The sequence below is a fragment of the Podarcis bocagei genome, assembly GCF_964188305.1.
Source record: "Podarcis bocagei genome assembly, chromosome: 16".
Taxonomy (NCBI): Eukaryota; Metazoa; Chordata; class Lepidosauria; order Squamata; family Lacertidae; genus Podarcis; species Podarcis bocagei.
In genome coordinates, this window is record NC_138142.1 from 38,168,512 (window position 1) to 38,181,083 (window position 12,572).

Consider the following 12,572-nt stretch of genomic DNA (forward strand, 5'->3'; position numbering starts at 1 on the left):
CTACATGAGCAGCGCATACTCAATCACAATGAGCTGTATCCTCTCCCAACAGGACAAATGGAGCAATCACAAGTTCATCCCTGTGATTGGCTTTTGGCATTTGGCAAAGGTGTTGTACCATTTAGTTGCACCATTTACTGCTCCGTGATTGAACTCAACCTTCTCCTTGTGAGGTCTTGGTGAGAACATCAAGCACAGAGGGGGAGGTTACAGAGAACCACAAGATAAGAAGGGACAACCCATGGACTGCCTCTGTGTTTGTTGTAAATTGCAGACATAGAGCTGTATATCCATAGTCTTTGGGAATGTCACTGTGATGCAGGAAGTGTTGTCATATTTTAGAACTGTGAGGATTATTGGCGGAGATCTTTGCTATCATAATGTCACATCTGGGGATGAATTCTAGGAGGGGAGTCGTGGCTTAATTGGTTGACTCCCAGTTTGAAGTCCAAAGGAATCTGGCAGCAGGTGATATGGAAATACCATCCTTTGCCTGGACCCACTACTAGTCAGAGTAGGCAACAATGACGTAGATGGTATATTGGTCAATGCAGTAGCAGAACATCTTTCTTGCATGCATACATTTCCAGGTTCTATTCATGACAAACCTTGAGGACGGCACTTTTTCACACACCCAACCTGACCTGACTTAATTTGTCTAATTCTTTCCTGTACATTCTGGGTATCATCCATAAACTGAGGGCCTCTTAGCCAATTCATCCTCCTCCTTTTAAAATATAATCAAATATCCTTAATCCTTCTCTGAATTGTATTTATCTGCCTTGTTTAGCAAACCTGCCAGTAATCAGTAAAGCCTGTTCTGCAACAGGTTTTTTTGGGGGTGGGGGTGGGGATCATTCCTCCAAATACAATATTTCCCCCAACTTTCATTTTAAGAGAAATCATGGTGAGGGGCTTGAAGGATAGGAGAGAGTAATCAACAATTATCATCCAATGGGCTGCAACCTCTTGATCAGTCTGGGAAAAATATATATGCTTTTTGTGGGGGTCTTCTTTTGCCCTAATCAAATATAAGCTAGGTCAAAATATTCCTTGCACACAATTTAGATAAAACATTTGCTAAAATAAAAAATCTGTATAATCACAGCAGACCAGCATTGCATAGAACCAAGCTGTATTCACAGTTTTGTGTGAATATTTTCAGCAGAGCTAGGAAGAAAACACACACCTCCACTTTCAACTAACGGTCAACTCTAGCTAGAAAATAGAATATTCACTGCCCTTCCCATTGCCCTCAGTTGCCCTTTGTGAAACCATCATATGGTCACCTATTATTTGCATGCCCAAAGTAGGGTTGCCATATTTCAAAAAGTGAAAATCTACACACAAAAATTGTTGAGCTTCTTTAGGTAAAGTTGTTTAGCTGCTGCTGCTGCTGCTGCTGCTGCTGCTGCTGCTGCTTCTTCTTCTTCTTCTTCTTCTTCTTCTTCTTCTTCTTCTTCTTCTTCTTCTTCCAAAGTTTTTCCAGCAAATTTTAAGGAAATTCGACAAAATCTACACTTCCGACATGGGTTGTCCTATGTCTGGATTTTCGCAGACATATAAGCGATTTCCACCCAGATGCTGTTTCCAATAGCCAAATCCTGCATGTGTCTGGAAATTTCCGGACGTATGGCACCCCTACCAAAAAAGCTGAAGGTTGTGTTGTGTCCACTCAAAATGATTCAGTCAGCCGTGAATATTCCCAACTGTAATGGGAGCAGCCTTTGTTTTCAATGATCCTTTAAAAAAAACAAAAACAAAAAACCTCTCTGCCAGTAAATCCTGATGCTCTGCCAAATATTTATTGTTTTATTTCCACCAAGCATTTTCCATCAGTTAATTAGCTGCTTGGAGAACCACTCTCCTTCTTACCCATACCGTGTGTCCACCCCCCCCCCGGCAACCAAATAAATCAGAAGTCAATGGAATGGTGTTCAGCTAACATACAAAACAACTTCTGTATGCATTTTGTGGATATCCATTTTGTACAGGAAGAACTACCGTACTTTTCCATGTATGAGACACCCCCATGTATAAGACGCCCCCTATTTTGGGGGACTAAATTTAAAGAAAATGAGGGGAGATTGCCCAAAGTTTCTGAGCTTTTTTAAGGGGCAATGGCATGCATGCCATCACCCCAGCAGGGCCATTGCTGGGGGTTGGCAAAGTGAGCAGCCACTCCCCTCATGCCACTATCTGTGTATAGGATGACCCCAGTTTTTTGACATGATTTTTGAGTCAAAAAACCTCGTCTATGGTATTTTGAAGGTCCTCTTGAGACACAAACCTGCAAATTCTGTCAGATTGGCCTTGATTACCCTCACTGACTACGCTATATTTATTTCAATGGGTCTACTCTAAGACTTAATTGGAGGTGTTGTATATGTACCACTACGCAGCGGAATACCAGACTGTCAGTGACCCAACACAAAAACTTTCATTGGAATGTTAACCAGACATCTAGGTTTTATTTATTTATCCAATTAGTGTCATGAAATTTAAAGGACCCATAGGGTGATCATATATATTTATATATACACAAACCACATTGTGTTGAGCTGGGGGAAAACTAATTCTCACTGCCAGGGAAGGTCATTCCCCTGCTTACAACTGCTAATCACTAACAGGGAGGGTGGCTGTTTAAAATAAATTAATATTTCCCATAAGAAAACAAATTAAGAAATTCACAGTCAGTGTGTCTCCACTGCTCCAGGCTATGGAGCTGAGCATATAAAAAGCTCATCCTTTGGGAAGTTTTTCAGATCAACCATCTGCTCAAACTCCCTTCAAGAACTGGTAAGTTGCAGGGGGGTTCTATGGAAGGGCATTATAGAATCTTATATGAATCTTAAGAATGATGGTATCTTATTGACTTAAGGGTGTACTTTATGGTTTTGCTGCTGTTCTGGGATTATGGGAGCTGTAGAATGGATGGTTCAAGATACAAAAAAAGTAACCCAAAGCTGAGGTTTATTCCTTTACACAGAAGAAGTACTAGTCAAGATGCAGCTAAGGTGAATGTAAGATACAGCCAAAGTGAAAAGTGCCTACAATTTCTCAAAGGTTTTCTTCCCTCCATATGTTATGGACCCAACTGTTATTTCTCTGTCCATTTGCTATGGCAACTGGGACTGATTGGAATCAGAGCCCAAAACATCTGGAAGGAACCATGTCTATGGCTGTAGGATGAGGTGAGGACATAGGAAGGTGAAATAATTGACAGTACCGTTCCTGGGTGCAAGTAGGGCATGCAATTATTAAATGCCCCTGTGTGTAAAACAACAGCAGCAACCTCTTGCAGGTGGAATATTAGAACCAAAGGGAGAAAGAAGGGCAACTTTTCCCTAGATGTACGAATGTTCTGCTTGCTTAGAGTTTTCCCACAAAAAATGGTACCTCCAATAGAAGTGAGGAGTGCAGTCTACCATCTCAGCTTTCTGATATGTGTAGTTATATTATATGCTTGCTACTAAATGAAAGAGTAATCGCTTGAGATACTATCACTCTGAAACATATGGTCTTACCATATACAGTACTATGTCACCTCCTTACTCCATCTATCCCAGCATTTTCTTCACCAGGGATGGGGATGGTATGATCCTCCAGGTGTAGTTCGACTCCATTCCCGTCAGTCCCTGAAGGCATGTCTAATAGTCAGGGATGATGGGAGTTGTGATTCAACAGCATCTGGAAGGCCCCAAATTGGCTACCCAGCGCTGTGGGTTAAACCACAGAGCCTAGGACTTGCCAATCAGAAGGTCGGCAGTTCGAATCACCACGATGGGGTGAGCTCCCATTGCTCGGTCCCAGCTCCTGCCAACCTAGCATGTCAAAGTGCAAGTAGATAAATAGGTACCGCTCCGGTGGGAAGGTAAACGGCATTTCCGTGCACTGCTCTGATCGCCAGAAGCGGCTTAGTCATGCTGGCCACATGACCCGGAAGCTGTACACCGGCTCCCTCAGCCAATAAAGTGAGATGAGCGCCACAACCCCAGAGTCGGCCACGACTGGACCTAATGGTCAGGGGTCCCGTTACCTTTACCTTATTCTAGCCCTTATACAGTATAGTTGAGGTGGCAAGTGACAGCCTGCACACCACATGCAGACATTGGAGCTTCCCTATCCAGTCCATGGGACAATGAAATTTTCAAATACTTAAGACAATGGTTTGATTATAGTTCCAATCTTATGCTTTCAGATTACCCTCCAGTCCTGCAAAGATGGCCCATAGGAATGCTGCTGGACATAATGAGTGCTATGCCCAGTGTCCTGCATCAACAGTGACCATCCAGCCACCACCTTTCATCCTGAACATCCCAGGGCCTGCTCTCTACTGCCCAGACCAGCCTCTGGCCATTGAGCAGTCCAACCCCTGTGTTGGTGCCGGTGGCGGCTACGGCGGTGGCAACCATTCTCTGTATGCTACTGGTGGCTCCAACCTCTGCCACCTCTACTCTCGGGCCCTGCCAAGCAGCAACTACAGCTACAGCTGCTATCGGTATTAATAACCGTGGGAAGATGAGGATGAAGCAAGAAGACAAACTACTGATCCATAACTGTCATCGTTCGCTGAATGGTTGAGAATCCATAGTAGTCATGTGGCTTAAGGTTTCAAGTGAGGATGCTCAAAACCCTCTGCACTTCAGTCGCATCCCAAAGCTTTCTGACGCTGCACTTTTGTTTCATGTTCATGCCTACTTCTCCATGTATGTTGACAAGTCAACGGTGCTTACATCGTTTTCCATGTATTCACCCAATGCCTAATGGTTATTTACAGTTAGAAAACGGGGCTGAGATAGTCCAGTTGGGATATACCATTTGCTATTGGACTTTAAGCTTCATTTTGGGAGATTTCCATGGGGAAAGCTGTTTGTGTTCAGGAATGCCATCTGAATTTCAAATCTCCCCTTAAGATTTGAATGTGTTACTTCTTGCCTTTGCTCATATTAAAATGTTATTAATATGGCATCTCAACAACGTCTTGAGTCCTTTCAATTCACTACTAGTAAATTTACCATTGTGATGGGTACGTGTTGAGGAAGGGCTTTTATACTGCAACAAATCTAGTCACATCCACACCATACATTGGTGGCACCCTCATCTGTCTTATTTATTTATTTATTTATTCATACCCCGCCAATCTGGCTGGATTTCCCCAGCCACTCTGGGCGGCTTCCAACACAATATTAAAATACAATAGTTCTTCAGATATTAAAAGCTTCCCTAAACAGGGCTGCCTTCAGATGTCATCTAAAAGTCTGGTAGTTGTTGTTCTCTTTGACATCTGGTGGGAGGGCATTCCACAGGGAGGGTGCCACTACCGAGAAGGCCCTCTGCCTGGTTCCCTGTAACTTCGCTTCTCGCAGTGAGGGAACCACCAGAAGGCCCTCGGTGCTGGATCTCAGTGTCCGGGCTAAACGATGGTGGTGGAGACGCTCCTTCAGGTCTACTGGGCCGAGGCTGTTTAGGGCTTTAAAGCTCAGCACCAACACTTTGAATTCTGCTCGGAAACGTACTGGGAGCCAATGTCTTTCAGGACTGGTGTTATGCGGTCTTGGCAGTCGTTTCCTGTCACCAGTCTAGCTGCCACATTCTGGATTAGTTGTAGTTTCCGGGTCACCTTCAAAGGTAGCCCCACCAGTAGTAACACACTTGTGGCTTCCCAAAAGAATCACGGGAATTCAAGTTAGTTAAGGGTACTGACCTTACAGACCTACGATCCTGATACTTTTAAAAAAGTGTTTTTCAATGATCATCCATCACTGTTGAAGTGGGGAGGTGAACACAGCAAGCTGCACTGATACACCTAGTGTCAGGGAACTGACATCAGAGCGAGAGGCGAAGGGGAGGCTCTCTGATGATGCGGGAGAAGGACCCAGCAGCAGGGGGAGAAACAGCCCAGTAGAGGGGGAAGCAATTCAGCGCAACACCAGGGATAGAGGGGGGCTGATGGGGGAATCGGAGAGAGGGCTCCAGGATTCTTCACTGGACATCAGTGAGGAAAGCCCAGGTCCTCCGCTGCCCACGCCCTCCCTGCGCAGGAGACTCCCGCGCAGTGAGAGAAGGTGGAGACTGGGCATCAAACAACTTTTATGCTGGAAGAGGTTCAAGAAATGCCCACTGATGGATTCTGCCAGCGATTGAGGCAGCCACTATGAGAAGGGGCTGCCCAGTCAGAAAGGTTTAACAAGGCAAATTAGCCTAGAGAGGCACCAGTTTACGCACGAGTAACTCATACCTACTACACCTAGCATAGGATTTTCAGCACTTAACTGTATTACTTCTGGAGGGTCTCCGGAGGAGAGAGAGGACTTTCCCATAACATGCTATCCCTGGAGATACCAGAGCCAGAGCCAGGGATGTTCTGTATGTATAGAACTTTCTCTACCATTACATAGAAACTGCCTTAACCATAGTCAATACACTGCTCCATCTAGTTCCACACTGATTGGCAATGGCTCTCCAAGGTTTTGGACAAGAGTCCCTCTTAGCCCTACCTAGCTATGTTGGGTTTGGAACGTTGAACCTTTCACATGTAGAACATATGCTGTACCACTGAATGATCCCCCCACCCAAGAAATGAAAGAATGCTGTCTTAAACCAACCCAGTCTTAGTATTGTCAACAATGACTTGAAGGATGACTGAAAGAGCTCTTCAGGGTTTCAGACAAGACTTTGCAGGACTTACCTGAAAATAACCTGAACTGAACCTTGTGACCATTTCCTTGCAAAGCATATGCTCTACTACTGTGCCATGTCCTTCAGTTGGATTGGAAATTCAGTTATCCATGCATAGAGTATACTCCATGATGAATCTATGACATTGAGCTGTAGTTCATCATTGTTCTTGAACTCCAAGTCCCACTAGCCAAACTCAACATGGACAATGGTCAGGGATGAGAGGAGTTGTAGTATAGCAACATCCAGAGGACCACTGGTTCTGTGTCCCTATTTTACTCAGAAAACCAGGGAGTCTCCAGGGTCTGACAAATGTCTTTTCCAGCATTTCATTCCTGAAAGATCCTTCAACATTGCAATTCATAACTGGATAATGTGTAGTATAAAACCTCTGGTAAAGCCTGAATACTCAAGTACCTGCATGCACAGCACTTACTCAGCCATACTCAATACCCTATATGTCCTTCCCCACTAGAACAGTCACTCCAGTATAATTCTTGTGATTGGCATTTGGCTACAGGGCCAAGCCACTTAGTTGCACCATTTTCTGCTTTGTGACTGACCCCTGAACTCCACCTTCTTCTTTTGAGGTCTTTGGTGAGAAGCAGGAAGGGGGCAGTTTCAGATATCGAGGGACAACCCATGGACTGTTTCTGTGTTTGCTGCTAATTGCAGACAGAACTGTATATCCACTTTGTTGGGAATTTGTAGGTAGCGTTGTTATCTTTTTAAAAGGTGTGGATTATTAACAATGGTCATTGCTATCATAATGGATAAATTCGAAGAGAGAAGTCATGGCTTAGTTGGGTGACTCTCCGACTGAAGTCTAAAGAAATCTGGAAGCAGGTGATGTGGAAATATCTGCCTGGACCCTGGGCAACTCGGGTTAAGAACTTAATTTGTTCTGGAGGTCCGTTCTTAACCTGAAACTGTTCTTAACCTGAGGTACCACTTTAGCTAATGGGGCCTCCAGCTGCCGCCACACCATTTCTGTTCTCATCCTGAAGTAAAGTTCTTAACCCAAGGTACTATTTTTGGGTTAGTGGAGTCTGTAACCTGAAGTGTCTGTAACCCGAGGTACCACTGTATACATTCCACTCTGCAGCAGAAATCCACATTGCCAGTGACCCCACACCAAGGCTTACTGGAGCCAAGTTACAGGGAACCAGGCAGAGGGCCTTCTCGGTAGTGGCACCCGCCCTGTGGAACACTCTCCCACCAGATGTCAAAGAGAAAAACAACTACCAGACTTTTAGAAGACATCTGAAGGCAGCCCTGTTTAGGAAAGCTTTTAATGTTTAATAAACTATTGTATTTTAATATTCTGTTGGAAGCTGCCCAGAGTGGCTGGGGAAACCCAGCCAGATGTGTGAGGTATAAATAAATTATTATTATTATTATTATTATTATTATTATTATTATTATTATTATTATTAATTGGACACCTAAGAAAAATATCAACTAGAGTTGTAAAATCTAAAGGATTCATAGGGTGTAACATATATACAAACCATATTGTGTTGAGCTGGGAAGAAACTAATTTTCACAACCTGGGAGGGTCATTCCCATCTCCCTTACTAGTTGATAAGTAATCAGCAACTGGGAAGGTGACTGTTTACACCAAACTAAGGTGTCTCCCATTAGACAACAGATTGGGAAATTCTTAGTTCTTGTTTCTCATTTCCTCCAGGCTGTGGAGCTGAGCAGATTGTTGCACTACATCTCAATCTTCAAGTGGTGAGAAACTCTAGGGGTTGCAGGTGCTTAGTCAGGGTTTCTGTTTCCTTTTGGAAATGAGGCACAGCGGAGACTGTGATGTCTTTATGATACATGGTTTATTTACATATATATACAAGCTGGGCCTATGATGGAGGGGTTCACAGCATTGACACCCCCAAAGTGTCTTGGAAAACAAACTTACTCTCTGAATCTCTCTCCCCAGAAAACTCTTGCATTGAGCCCAACCAAAACTATCCAGTTAGCTGCAAATGTTTTCAGCTTCACGGAAAAGGTTTTTGTTTTCAACCACTGCTGGTTTGGAACCACTGCTGATAAAGATTTATGCTGTGCCCAAGATTTCCTGTATTGTTTTATCTCCGCCAACCATTTCTCATCAGTTAAATAGAATCACAGAGAGACACTCTCATTGTTCCAAAATTTGGTGTTTTTTTTTTTAAAAAAGAACAAAATGTTGAGTTTAAAAAAGAAAAATACTATAAAGCAACAAAGAATAATATTGGGGTGGAGTTGTCATGGCAGTGGGAATAAAATTAACAGAAGGTTCAATAAACCTTTGCATCATTTTCATTCATTCATGTAGAGCAGGAATGATGGGAGTTGTAGTGCAAAAACAGCTGGAAAACCAAGTTTGGGAAACCCTGATTTTGAGCATTAGTACCTGGCTCTTCAAGGGACGCGGGTGGTGCTGTGGGTTAAACCACAGAGCCTAGGGCTTGCCGATTAGAAGGTCGGCGGTTCGAATCCCCGCGACGGGGTGAGCTCCCATTGCTCGGTCCCTGCTCCTGCCAACCTAGCAGTTTGAAAGCACGTCAAAGTGTAAGTAGATAAATAGGTAAACGGTGTTTCCGTGTGCTGCTCTGGTTCACCAGAAGTGGCTTAGTCATGCTGGCCACATGACCTGGAAGCTGTACGCCGGCTCCCTCGGCCAATAAAGCGAGATGAGCGCCACAACCCCAGAGTCGGCCACGACTGGACCTAATGGCCAGGGGTCCCTTTACCTTTACCTGGCTCTTCAGCCAAAAAAGCTTCCAGATTGACCTATGTAATCAAAACAAGATGGTCCCTACCTGACTTACAATCTAAAAGAAGAAGAGGAGGAGGAGGAGGAGGAAGAAGAAGAAGAAGAAGAAGAAGAAGAAGAAGAAGAAGAAGAAGAAGAAGAAGACGACACACAAGGGAAAGGGCAGAGGGAGGGAGGGAAGAGCAAAATCAAAATCAGGCACCATTTTATTAATGGTTGTTCCTGTATTGAGCATCTGGCACTGTTGAGGGACAGGATGTGCTTGAATAAGCTGGGCCTCAAGAAAAACTGATGGAATGAGCCTTCTGCTTCCTGTCTCTCCCACTGGCCTGCTGGATTGGCTGCCCCCAGTTGAGAGCTGAGGGCAATAAAAATAGATTCCATGAAATGACATTTTGAATATAAGAGTCACATATCAATCAGATATCCCCATCACCTAGAGGTATGTTTCTTTGGGGGCCTGTGCAATGTGTCATGTTTATTTTTAAAGCATATGAACAGAGAACATGCAACATCAAAATGGTCTTATTTCATAACTCCTCACAGAAGCTTCCTTTCATGGCTTAAATGCTCAGACAAGGCAATGTCCTATACGCTCTCAAACCATCCACCCCATGTTTGACAATTTTGAGTCTGGCTGAAGAGCCAACAGCTCCTTGTGAACAAAGATGCTGTCATGTTGTACCAAATGAAGTCAGTGGAACACAGTTGGGATAATGTGTGGACCATCTTCTCCATGTATTTCATAGAGATTTGTTTTTGTACATTAAGTTCTGCTTTGATGGCCTTCTTGAGATGCCCACCTGTCAGTTCAATCAGATTGGTCACGATTGCAATGCATATTCATTCCACTGAGTAGGCTCTTTGAGAGGTGAGGTGACGTATACATTTCAGTAGGCAGCAGAATCCCAGACTGCCAATGATCCAACACTATGGCTTTTGCTGGAATGTTAACTGGATGTCTTATTTTTTTATCTATCCCATCAGAACAGTAAGATCAAAAGGATCCATGGGGTGTAACATATATACAAAGCATATTGTCCTAAGTGAGAGAGAAACTAATTCTCACTACGTGGGAGGGTCATCAAACTCGATTGCTAGCTGGCTAGTAATCACCAACAGGGAATGCAACTGTTTACAATAATTGAGGTGTCCCTGATATGACAATAGGTTAGGAAATTGGTGTCTCATCTCCTCCAGGCTATAGAGCTAGAGTATAAAAGGCTCCTCCTTTGGGGAGTCTTTCACACTGATCCTCTTCTGAGACATTTCTCCCTTCAAGAACTGGTGAGTTCCAGGGGTTTTCTTTGGGAGGTTGTCATAGAGAAGCACTCTGTGAACCTTGAGACTGGGGGGATCTCATTTGCTTGTGGTACTGTTGAGGTTTTCCTATGCAACTACCCCACGGTAGTGTAGAATGCATAGTTAAGGAATGCATGGTTAAGGAAACAAGAAAGCCAAATGTGAACCAGTGGCCTCTGTGATTCCTTTACTCAAAAGAAATCCTAGTGGAGAAGAAGCTGCAGTGAAGGTACAGTAGGATATTGATGAGATAAAAAACTCTCCTCAAATTCTCAAAGGGTTTCTTCCAGATGTTCCCTCCAAATGTTGTGGACCCAACTGCCATCTTCCTTGTGCATTGGCTATGGCGAATATGGCAGATTGGAATTGGAGTCCAGAACATCTGGAAGGATCTATGTCTATGGCTGTAGAATGAGGTGGGGACATAGGAAGGTGAAAAAATGCATCATTTCAGGTTGCAAGTATGAGATCATTTTTTTGATGGTGCTCATGGTGTGTGTGTGTGTGAAAGCCTGCCTGCACAATACCTACACCACAGGAAGAAAGAAGATCTATAGACTTTTTGCTTGATACACTAATGTTCTGTATGCAGGGAGATTTCCTGTAAAAATTAGTACCTCCATGTGAAGTGGTGAATCTCTTCTACCATTTCATCTTTCCAGCATGTGTCGCTCTATCAGATGGTTGAAACTGCATGAAAAAGTAAATACTAGAGATGCTCACACAAATAAACATATAGATGAACATCTACTGAGTTGCACCATTGGTCAATCTACAGTAGCACAGTATTGTCTTCACCTTGTGATCCTCCTGATGTAGTTGGACTCCATTCTCATCAGTCACACCTAGTAGGACCATTAGTTGAGGATGATGGGGGTTGTGATGCAACAACATCTAGAAGGCGTGACATTGGCTACCTCTCTTCTAGCCCTTGTATATTTGAGCTGCAGAACTGCCAGGGTACAATATACCGGGACTTCAAAAATCTTGCTTACAAAATATTGAAATAAGCAGATACTTAAAACTTTGATTTAATTCTAGTTCCAATCCTATGGTTTCAGATTACCCTCCAATCCGACAAAAATGGCCAGTGGTGGTGGATACAACCAGTGCTATGCCCAGTGTCCTGCATCTACAGTGACCATCCAGCCACCACCTTTCGTCCTGAACATCCCAGGGCCTGCACTCTACTGCCCAGACCAGCCTCTAGCCATTGAGCAGTACAACCCCTGTGCCCGAGGTGGATATGGAGGTGGCTATGGTGGTGCCAGCGCTCTGTATGCCAACGACTTCTCCAACTTCTACTCTCGGGCCCTGCCAAGCAGCAACTACAGCTACACCAGCTATCGGTATTAAAACTGTGGGAGAATGAGAACAAACCAGAAGATGTAATAGAGATCCAGAAATGTCATTGTTTACGAAACAATTGAGCTTCCGCTGTGTCTAATTGTTATTTGCAGTTAGAAAAGGGGGGGCTAAGCTAGTCCTGCTGGGATACAACATTTGCTATCAGACTTCAATTTCACCTTGGGAGATTTTCATGGGGAAAGCTGTTTGTGTACAGGAATGCCGTTTGTTTTGCAAATGTGCCTTTGTGGAATGTGCTGTTTCTTGTCTTTGTTCATATTAAAATATTATTAATATTGCATCTTAACAACTTACTGGCTCGTTTCAATTCATACCTGGTAAAGTTGTTGTTGTAGTAGGTGTGAACAGCAGAAAAGGTTTTATGTTGCAATGACGCTCATCACAGCCACACCATACACTGAAAGCACCCTTATACCACTTTCCCAGTTCCACTCAGAGATGCCTTGAATTGAGCGTTGTG

The 12,572-nt window shown here is 43.8% G+C and overlaps 1 long non-coding RNA gene across 1 annotated transcript; it reads left to right on the forward strand.

Moving 5' to 3' along the window:
• The first annotated feature begins 10,468 nt into the window (after window positions 1-10,468).
• LOC308575289 lies at window positions 10,469-12,401 on the forward strand. The gene is made up of 2 exons (XR_014002732.1): window positions 10,469-10,729; window positions 11,806-12,401. It is a non-coding gene; the product is annotated as an uncharacterized lncRNA (long non-coding RNA).
• The last annotated feature ends 171 nt before the right edge of the window (window positions 12,402-12,572 follow it).